Genomic DNA, 9499 nt, shown 5'->3' on the forward strand with positions numbered 1-9499 from the left:
AAGGAAAGACATCACCTGGAGAAATGCAGTCACTCAAGGAAGAAAAATGCCAAGTCATCTGAAGCTTTGTCTCTCCTGATTGCAATCATATTTTATTCTCAAGTAAAGAGAAGCAGCTTTGGCATGAAACTAGGAAGCAGTGGATGTTCAACAGGCAGCTACTGTGGAGATGGGACTCCAGGACGATTTTCAAGGTTGCCCCAACACACAGATGTGCTCCCACGGGAGATCGTTTCAGCAGGCACAGCTAAAGCTGGATGGAGCTATGGGAACTGGTTGACTCTCTCCCTCCATCTATCCAGCCAGCCAGCTGAAGGGACCAGGAGCAACGGGGGCGCTCCGGGGGAACTTTCTTTGCGTCTTCTACGAGTCAGACCATGAGGCTGGCAGAGCTCTCCTTTCACCCTTCGCCTGTAAACACCCATGCAGCTGTGCTACAGCTCCCAGGCAGAGGCGGGCCCCGGGAGCGGCCCCGGGCGCGGCCCCGGGAGCGGCCCCGGGAGCGGCCCCGGGAGCGGCCCCGGGAGCGGCCCCGGGAGCGGCCCCGGGAGCGGCCCCGGGAGCGGCCCCGGGAGCGGCCCCGGGAGCGGCCCCGGGAGCGGCCCCGGGAGCGGCCCCGGGAGCGGCCCCGGGAGCGGCCCCGGGAGCGGCCGCCTGCGCACGGCGCCGCCCGGTGGCGGCAGCGCCGCATTGCACGGGCAGCGCACGGAGCCCGCCGTGTTTGAGCGACAGCCGCCGCTAATTATGTTAATTGCACAGCTTTTTTTTATTTTTTTTATTTTTTTTTTCCCCTCTCCGGAAACCCTTAGGCTTTTGTTTGCAGGGAATAAATAAAGAGGGATTAGTTACGTTTATCTGTGTTTTCCTAAGTCTTTACAGAATAACTGTTACATGTAATTAAGTAATTTGTCTGCCCTTGACCAAGCTGATAGCAAATTACCAGACATTACTGATGGGGTTCCATTGCATTTTAAGAATAGATTACATGGATATGGGATTTATTGATTTTTATTTCTTATTTTAGACAGGATCAGCTGGAAATAATGGTCTTACGAAGGTGAAAATGCAATGTGCTTTGACAAGTCACTTTTATCTAGCAGTATTGTTCGGCTGTATGTAGATGTGGGACTTCAAAACCATTTTCAAGGTTGCCCCAACACAGAGATATTCTCCCTCTAGAGAGTTTCAGCAAGCACACCTGAAGCTATGGGAACAGACTGAATCCCTCCCTCCACCTACCCATCCATCCAACTGAGGAGTTGTTGTCTACTCCACAAAGGATCTGCACTGATTCAGCTGCACAGCAAGTTTTCCACTCACAGCTTTCCCCTGCCCAGTGTCAAACATGCTGAGGGGATCTCGGGCAACTTCTGTTAAGAGCAATATCATCCTGGATTTCTCCTCTGTGATCCTGCTAACTGATATTTAAACAATTCACACTCTTCAAGGACCCAGCTTAGCTGTCTCCCCTATGCATTTCAAATCACTAATCCATATACCCTTTGCTTAAATTCTGCTTCCTGTGAGGTTTCCTATATAATTGTTGCCCCAGATTGATGAGTTTCTCTTCAGGAACCATGAAGCATTGATGTGAAGAGAGAATGTCAAAACATCATGCCTGAAAATAGATTATCTTGTCCAAGATACAGATACCATTTCATTCAAGTACTTTTAAAGCACTTCATTGAGCATGCCAGGTCCTTACAGACTCCCAGGGAATATGTTCTCCTCAAAACTGAGACTGGATACTTCACCTCAAAATTTACTAATCTTATTACACCTTTGGGTTTAGGTATGTGTTAACTTACTATAAGCACACAAACATACTTCCTGCTATACCTATGCACCACTCTGCCAACAGAAGGTTTGGAAGTATGTCTATAATTCCTGACAAATTGCAGAGGAAAAAATCTTCCAAGGAGATACTGCACTGATGCATTTGCCAAGAGTCCTGGCCAGAACTGATTACAGCCCACCACTGAGCTCTAGAAAGTGTGGCATCAAGACTAGGTCTTCAAAACTGAAAGGCAACAACTAATAATAATTAAAGGGTGTGGATGTTTTATCTTCCCCTGGGAAGCAGCACTTGGGGCAGAAAATGAAACTCTTTCACGAAACCCCATTATGTGGCTTTGTCTTCCAAACACACTGGGGAAAATAAGGGGAGGAGATTCAATAAGTGCATCCAGGAGAAACTTGAATTGCAGCCAAGAGTCGTGATCTGGACAGTGCCAAGACTGTCAGCAGCACAGAGAGGAGGGGTCGCTTCCAAAAGACTTTTTGCAGAGATTTTTTCCCTGCCAAACCTTCCTCCCAAGCCTGTAAGTAAGCCATGATGGCTATGCCTTTTTTTAGTACATGCAAAGCCTCTGGTACCAGAAATTAGAATGCCATTGTTTGAACACTTCTGTTTCTTGAGGAGATGTCGGTGGTTTCCTCAGAGAAGTAAGCAGCACCCAAGGACAGATGCCGATGCACAGAAAACATTTTAGGTGGTTTTGGTCATAGGCCAGCCCATGCCTGTAGATACATGGACTAAACCGGTCTAGTTTCCTGGGACATGGGATTTTGGGGTCTGTTTCTCTGAAAACCTGACCCAGCAGCAGAATATGCTCCAGGGAAGGCAGCTGTTTCCAATAGGAGAAGTGTGAGAAGGTGGGAGTCCCCCAGGCCAGCCTGGGGCAGCCCCAGCAGTGGCTACGCTCTGTTTTGGGTGAGATTTACCAAGATGAGATAGGCTGACTCCAGCTGCTCACAGGCATGGCTGAAGGACACTCCCTCTCCCTACTCCTCTCCTCCCCTCTCCCCTGCATGCATTTGGATGTGTGTCTGGCTGCTTCTCTCAAATCGGCTCTCACTCTCACTCTTGGTGAACTGATTCAGCTCATTAAACTGGCTGCAAGATAATTAACCATGCCTGTGAGGGAAAAAGGGCAGGACACACGCCTCAGGGACAGGGAGAGGCAGCCCCAGAGACATTACTCCAGGCTGTGAGTGGCTAGTCTTGATCAATCCTCCCTTTCAAATAGGCCAAGGAGGGACAAGCAATCACAATTCTTGCACGGGCTACCTTCCTTGAGATTATGTGCCCTGTCCCCCTACCTGCATCCAGGCTGGCAGCTAGAAGCCACCAGGGAACTTCATGTGCCCCTCACATACTAGACACACCACATTCACCATGAGGGCACTTTCTCTCCTCTCTTCCACCTCCCACAGGCAGCATCACCAGTCCATGGATCTTGCCAGAAGTCCACCACCGGCAGCTGTAGTTGTGCCACCTTAGCCTGAACAGAATGTCCAAGTTTTATTCCCACTGATAAATATGTGAGGGTTTCATAGGTGTCCCTGAGGAAAGATGATAATTATTTTGCTTATTTTAGGAGTTTTTCTAACTGACCTCTCTGTTGTCAGAACCACAAGTCCCTCAGATCAGAATATATTGTCTTTTTTCATCAAGGGGAGCACAAACTTCTCTCAGTTTCTTTCTTCTCCTCCATGGGGAGAAAAAATACTTGTTTTTGGTTTTTTTCAGTAGCCCAGTCATTGCCCCTTTGTTCTGTTTGTGTAAAGAAAAGTGCAAAGAATCCTAAAGAAGCAACCAACCACATTAAACCATTTTTGTATTCTTATTACAAAGAACAAGCATGTCAGAAATATTTTGGTTTTTTTCCCTTGGAACCTGTCTTTTTATGTAAGCACTTCTTGAAACATAAAAAATAAGTCCTTACTTCCTTTCCCTTTCCACTAGGAATGGGTAGAGAATCAGACAATAGAAAAGGACAGTCATTTTCCTAAGTGTTTTTTCTGACAACCAACAGGATGGCAACTTAGAGTTGACACTGTCTCTTCAGGTCTTTGAGTCTTGGCCAGGTCACTGTAGAGAAGAAAATCCCAATGTGTCTGGATTCCTTGCAACAGCTTATGTGAGTGGCTGCTCCTGTTGTTCTGTGGCTGCTGCCCCACACTTCACTCTGAGCACGGATACCCCATGAGCTGCTCATCTCTCCCTGCCCTGCCTGCTCAGCCTGGCAAGGAGCCAGCAGTCCTGTGCCACGCTCTGCTCTCCAGTCCCAACATCGCAGCTGGCCTCCCCCAGCAGGCAAGCTGACAGGGCAGGGGCTGTGTGCTCAGGTGTGGGTCCCCTGCACAGTGTCCTTTCACCCCTGGGCCCAGCCAGTCGTTCCCCTGGCCAGCAGTGTCATCTGCAGAGATGTGCAAGGGGTGTCACTGACCGCTGGCTCTGCTCCATGCTGGGCCTGGCCATTTCTCCCTGGGCAGCAATTTGCCAGGTGCCAACCTTTACCTGAGCCTGCTCCCTTCTCATGGGGAAAAGATCACTGAGGCACAGGTCTGTGTGAGCTTTTGCACAGATGGAGCTTGCGTTGTTCAGAAGCGCTCCAAAGCACCTCACCGTGTGTCTCATTCTGGTCACACAGACCCTCTTCCCTTGGCTGCCTCACAGACCACAGCAGTCAGGCTTTAGTTCATCCCTGTGTCTCCATGCTGTCTCTGGAAAGATGCTGTGGAGCAGCTCTTTCTCTCCAGACACCCAACCTGGGTCTCTTTACCTCATTATCTTTGAAATAGAGGCCATCTATAACAGATTTTTTTTTTTTTACATCTTACTGACTGTGTGAAAATTCTTGCTGTAATACCTTCTCCCCATTCAATTTTTAGCAGATTTGGACATAATTCCACTTTATTCAGAGATGTATCATCATTTCTTCTGAAATCCTGGAGCATTTGAGGATAGCTTTTAATTTGGGGTGCTGTAGAAATCATTGACTCTCTCCTGGTTTTGATATTTCAGCTGGTGCAGGGGACAAGGAACAAAAAAAAAAAAATGAACAAACACTGAGTTATGCACTTGCTGAGTGAGACTCTCCCCTATTTAAGAACAGTTTTATCTTAGGAAAGGTTTTTCTCTTGACAGAGATTCTTTAACACTTATAATGAGTATTTATTAAAACAGTTGCATTTATCAGCCTCTTGTATGCACTGGGCTCTGTGGAGATTTAATGTAGCAAAATGAGACCATGGACTGGATACCTGCTGAAATATCAGATACTTGTCCTCTCTTAAAAAAAAACAAAAAAAACACCTTCATATAGTTTTTCAGCTTTTCTTACATGCAAGCACCCATTCTGTTTCATATGGTGCCAACAAGATACTTTAAAATTTCCTGGACCTTCTACCTTGGCAGCTCAGCAAGAACAGCTTTCTCTGAAACCTCCCTAATCAATTGACTTCGCCAAGCCTTTTGCTTAACAAATCCTGCAATTGCTTCCAGCTTTTTCCCACAAGTGATACCAAATTAATGGATTTGTAGTCTCCTGGCGAGTCTCTTGGCCTTTCATTGTCTGATTAGGCACACTCTGGCCTGTTGGGAGAAATGTACTGCATTGATAAAGATGCTGGATGAGGTTTATTTCATGTCCCATTTTCCTTCTGCATTCTTGGATTCATGCAAGTCAAAATGTTACAACAAACATGGATGAGATTAAAAAGCTCAAAGTCCCTCAATATGGGCACATCTCATGCCATGATTAATCCAGTGCCTTAGGTATCCTAGGAAGTCATGCATGTTATTCCAAATCTGTCTTGCATTTAAGAACTTGGCCCAAATTCATAAGAGTATATTCTTAAAACATATTTAGGGCTTAACTGTACATGCAAATAAAATGTTCATACAAATAACAAAAGGACCCAGCAAATCTAACTTTATGCCTCTGTCAAGCAATCCAAAACAAAGCAGTATATGAAATCACTAAATTTTTTAAGCATGGATATTTTGAGCACACAACTGCTTTGCTAATACTATTTTCTCTGTCATATGTTTAGAATCTCTGTCCTTAAACAACAGACTTTTCTTAGAAAGAAGAACAACAAACAGGATTTTGTTCTTTTCCTAAACAGTTTCAGCTCTATTTCTTCTTTGTACCAGAAATTGTTTCATTTCCAGATAATCCAGTAAATCTCAGAAGTGTCTAGCTCTTGCACCCCCTCTACACATGAAAATGCTCACACTTTGCTTTCCACACTCTTCCTTTGGCCACCAGTCATGCTGCACATATGATTGGGTTCAAGTCTTCTTTCACACAGTCTGTGTTCAGACTGCTAATAATTTCCAGTTCCTTAACTGCTCCCCTAGAACTAGCAGGTTCTTCTGACCCTAGGCTTCCCTTGAGAACAGATTCTGATTGTTGGGCTGGGAAGGTCCTCTAGGACTTGAAGATTATGAAAAAACTTTCTTCAGCATCTGCAGATAGGAATCCCACCACCAAGCCATTGCACATCCTGGGCAGGACAGATCTGCACAGTTTCTCCTGGCACTGAGGCATCTCCCAGGCAGGAGCACAGCCACAGCCCAGTGAGACAGAAGGGCAGGCAGAAGTTCCTTTGGTCAGCCTAGTTACTGAGGTACCAGCCTGGGAGGGCAGAGACACAAAAGCCCTGGATTGTTTCTGTTTAATTTCTTTCTGACAGTAATCCAGCATGTACACAGGAACACAGAATCAGCACTTTAGTTCTGGTCCCCAGTGCAGATGTCATTTGCTCAAGACAGCCTTGGCTAAGACAGGAGCTATAAATCATTACATATGTTTGGTTTTGCATGCTAATCATACATTCAGATCTTATAAGCTCCAATTTTAACAGTCCTGTTCTCCATCATTTTTTAGTCATCAAACTACTGCTTCCCCCTAAACTTTTGGACTGATAAAAACATGAAGGGACTTGAAGCATTCTCAGTCCAGAGAGTTGTATGCAGAGTATTTGAGGTAAATCTCTCTATTCAGTCAAGAGCTCTTCTGAACCTGATCACCCTTCTTTTGTTTCTGGGGTTTGGTAAAATCAGTATATCTCAGCAGCTCTTGATATTGCTATACAATTTTCCTTGGGTTTCTTGGGGGGTTTAGGGTTTTGGTTTTTTTTTGTTTTTCTTCTAAAAGGCTTATTTCTTCTGTTCTTACCCCAGCAGTGAGTACTAGATCAATGCCTCTTCCTTCCATTCCTTCTTTCTACCTGAAGTTGGAGGTAACTTTTGCTGGACTGGCAAATCCAGGGGATTCTCCATTTTATCTAATAGTCAGCAGTAGGATAAATGTCACTTAATCTCTTGGAAGGTGTCCTCAAACACTTCTCACTAGTTTTGATCCACAGCCACTCTAGTAATGGTGTCCCTTGAAAGTGACTCAACCCTTGATACATATTACCTCTGACTATTAACATCAATGCATTTCTCACATTTTATGACTTACTCTTACACACATCTCTAATAAACCCTCAGAGGGAATAAAATTTATGCTTTTTCTGACAGTACATTTGAAAATTCCTCTTTGTGCCAGTAACACTGTGTGTAATGCCTGTGTCCTTGTTCCCAGCAGGCTGTCTAGAACATTCTTGGTACATCACTTGGTTTCAGGTCAACCCATTTAGCATCTCCTCCAACACTATTAAGAAGAGCACCTCTGAGCAAACAGGACCTGACACCATTCTCTGCTGACATCATTTACATTCATACTTGGGCAGTGACAGTGTTCAGAACTCACAGTCACATCCAGAAAAATGTCTGGCACCGCTAAAGAGCAACGTCAACCCAGGCAACTCCTAAAGCATTGGGACTAAACAGGTATGCAACCAGGGCAAGAGATGTCCCTCAGCCCCTCTAGTGATGTGTATGTCTCCATCCTGTTGTATTTCACTATGCAGGATACCAGGGTTTGCTTCTGGCACCTGGGCAAAAGCAAAAAGATTCATCTGAGCCACCTTCTCCACCCTCACATGTGTGAAGGAGAAAATAAAGGGTAGAGCAAAAAGGAATCCTACTGAAGGCATCCAAATGCTCTTTCTGTTGTCATGACTTCTAATGCCTGAATGCCCTGGCAAGACAAGAAAATCATTGCAGCTCCTGGAAATTTCTTTCCAGTCGTGCCTTGTGGTTTTTCCATACTTCAAGGAGATCCATGATCTGTTTTTATGGCCTTTGGGTTTAGGACTTGCTTTTTTCTTTTCTGATAAGATATTTCAGATAATCTATAAGTCAGCTGTGGGAGTGCTAACATTTGCCCTGAGCTTCAATGTGAGCTAGGAAGGTCTCCTTTGTGTAAGAAATTTTAGTTTTGTTGTCAAGGGTTAATTATCTTCACAGTAGTACTTCTTTGTTTCCCACTCTCACTGTCTTGGAATTTAAGGGTTTGGGGCAAGTTTTTTTGTTACAGCTAACAAGCTGCTGTTTTGCCATCCCTGAAATTGCAAGATTGACTGGGAAACCTTAGCTCAATTACAAACTATGTTAGGCCTTCACCTTCTTTGTACACTATTAGTTTAAAAACATACTGCTCATTTCAAGGGCACTGCAACACTTTTCAAATATTTGTAACAGTTTCACAGATAACTCTCTCTGCCTGAGTGGATAGAAAATGATTAAAAACATCTTCAGGAGCAGCTATTGTCAAAAATAAAGCTGCCTACTGTGTTTTTTTCCTCTGCAGAGCTGACCTAAAGCTGACTTTCTACTTTCCTCTCTTACCTGTTTCCATTTTCCCAGAAAACTCAGTTCCAGCAGTTCTTCTCTCTGCCTTGTCATTCCAGAAGTGCTGGCCTCATGCAGCTTACCCATGGTGTTGTGTGCTGTCTGTCCAGCACTCAAAGCCATGAATTACCCCAGAGGCAGGCTCCTTCTGGCATCTCAAGCTCTAGCTGGTCAGTGTGGGGTTAGTCTGAGAGTTTGAAGATATCACAGCTTGTCAGCCAAGCAGACTCTCCAAGGGCATAATTTCTTCTTGCTTTTTGTGATCATTTCTTGGTCAGATTGAACGAGTGCTGCCACCTCAAGACATACTTTTCGGGTATCAACCTCCTCTCAATTATGAGCATTCAATGTCAGTGTAAAGGCAGTCAGTTCACTGGTGGAGCCAGCTGGTTGATCCATAGCACTGGGGGACATTGTATTAATGGAGACCTTGCTGGAGAAGATCCTCAGTTAAAAAAATACCAGGAAGTCTTTAACAGCTGTCGTCCTGTATTTGAGTTTTGCTGTTAAAAATTTCCTGGAATTTTTTCTGCCTTGTCCATAGTCTTTGATCCAAGAGATAAAATATCTATGAGTTTTCTCACTTGCAGTTACATTTTCAGCCTGACTACAAAAGTTTACGAAATGGAAAACTTGAGCAGACATCTGTGGATATTCTAAAGATAAATCCTAAATGGATTTTACCCAGCATATTTCCCTTAGTATAAAGTGATGCTCTCTTGTAGAGCAGCTCATGTGCTGTTCCACCAAGTGGAGAAAGACAAAAGTAGATGTTTCTGTCAGTGGAGACCATTTAGCTCATTACCAGTTAATCATACATGCATGTGTGTCACCTGCAGAAACAGGACTGGGATAATATTAGCAGGCTTGGGAGAACCAAACAGAAGATTTGGAGCATTATAGCAGAATTCCAAAGTAAGAATCAGACTTTCAAGTATCAGCTCAAAACACCAAATTGTTGGGTGT

General features: G+C 44.6%; 2 long non-coding RNA genes across 2 annotated transcripts in view; one reads left to right on the forward strand and one right to left on the reverse strand.

The window, feature by feature from the left end:
• Window positions 1–4747, forward strand: part of LOC111925741 (uncharacterized) — a 29390-nt gene extending 24643 nt beyond the window's left edge. Inside the window, exon 4 of the long non-coding RNA XR_002862424.2 lies at window positions 1025–4747. This is a non-coding gene — a long non-coding RNA (uncharacterized LOC111925741). The remainder of the gene's footprint in view (window positions 1–1024) is intronic.
• LOC111925740 (uncharacterized) lies at window positions 4738–8617 on the reverse strand. Its single transcript, XR_002862421.2, has 2 exons — window positions 8531–8617; window positions 4738–4810 (listed from the first exon to the last, which is right to left on the reverse strand). It is a non-coding gene; the product is annotated as an uncharacterized LOC111925740 (long non-coding RNA).
• Window positions 8618–9499: the final 882 nt, after the last annotated feature.

Source organism: Cyanistes caeruleus, chromosome 2 (genome assembly GCF_971803275.1).
Source record: "Cyanistes caeruleus chromosome 2, bCyaCae1.hap1.1, whole genome shotgun sequence".
NCBI lineage: Eukaryota > Metazoa > Chordata > Aves > Passeriformes > Paridae > Cyanistes > Cyanistes caeruleus.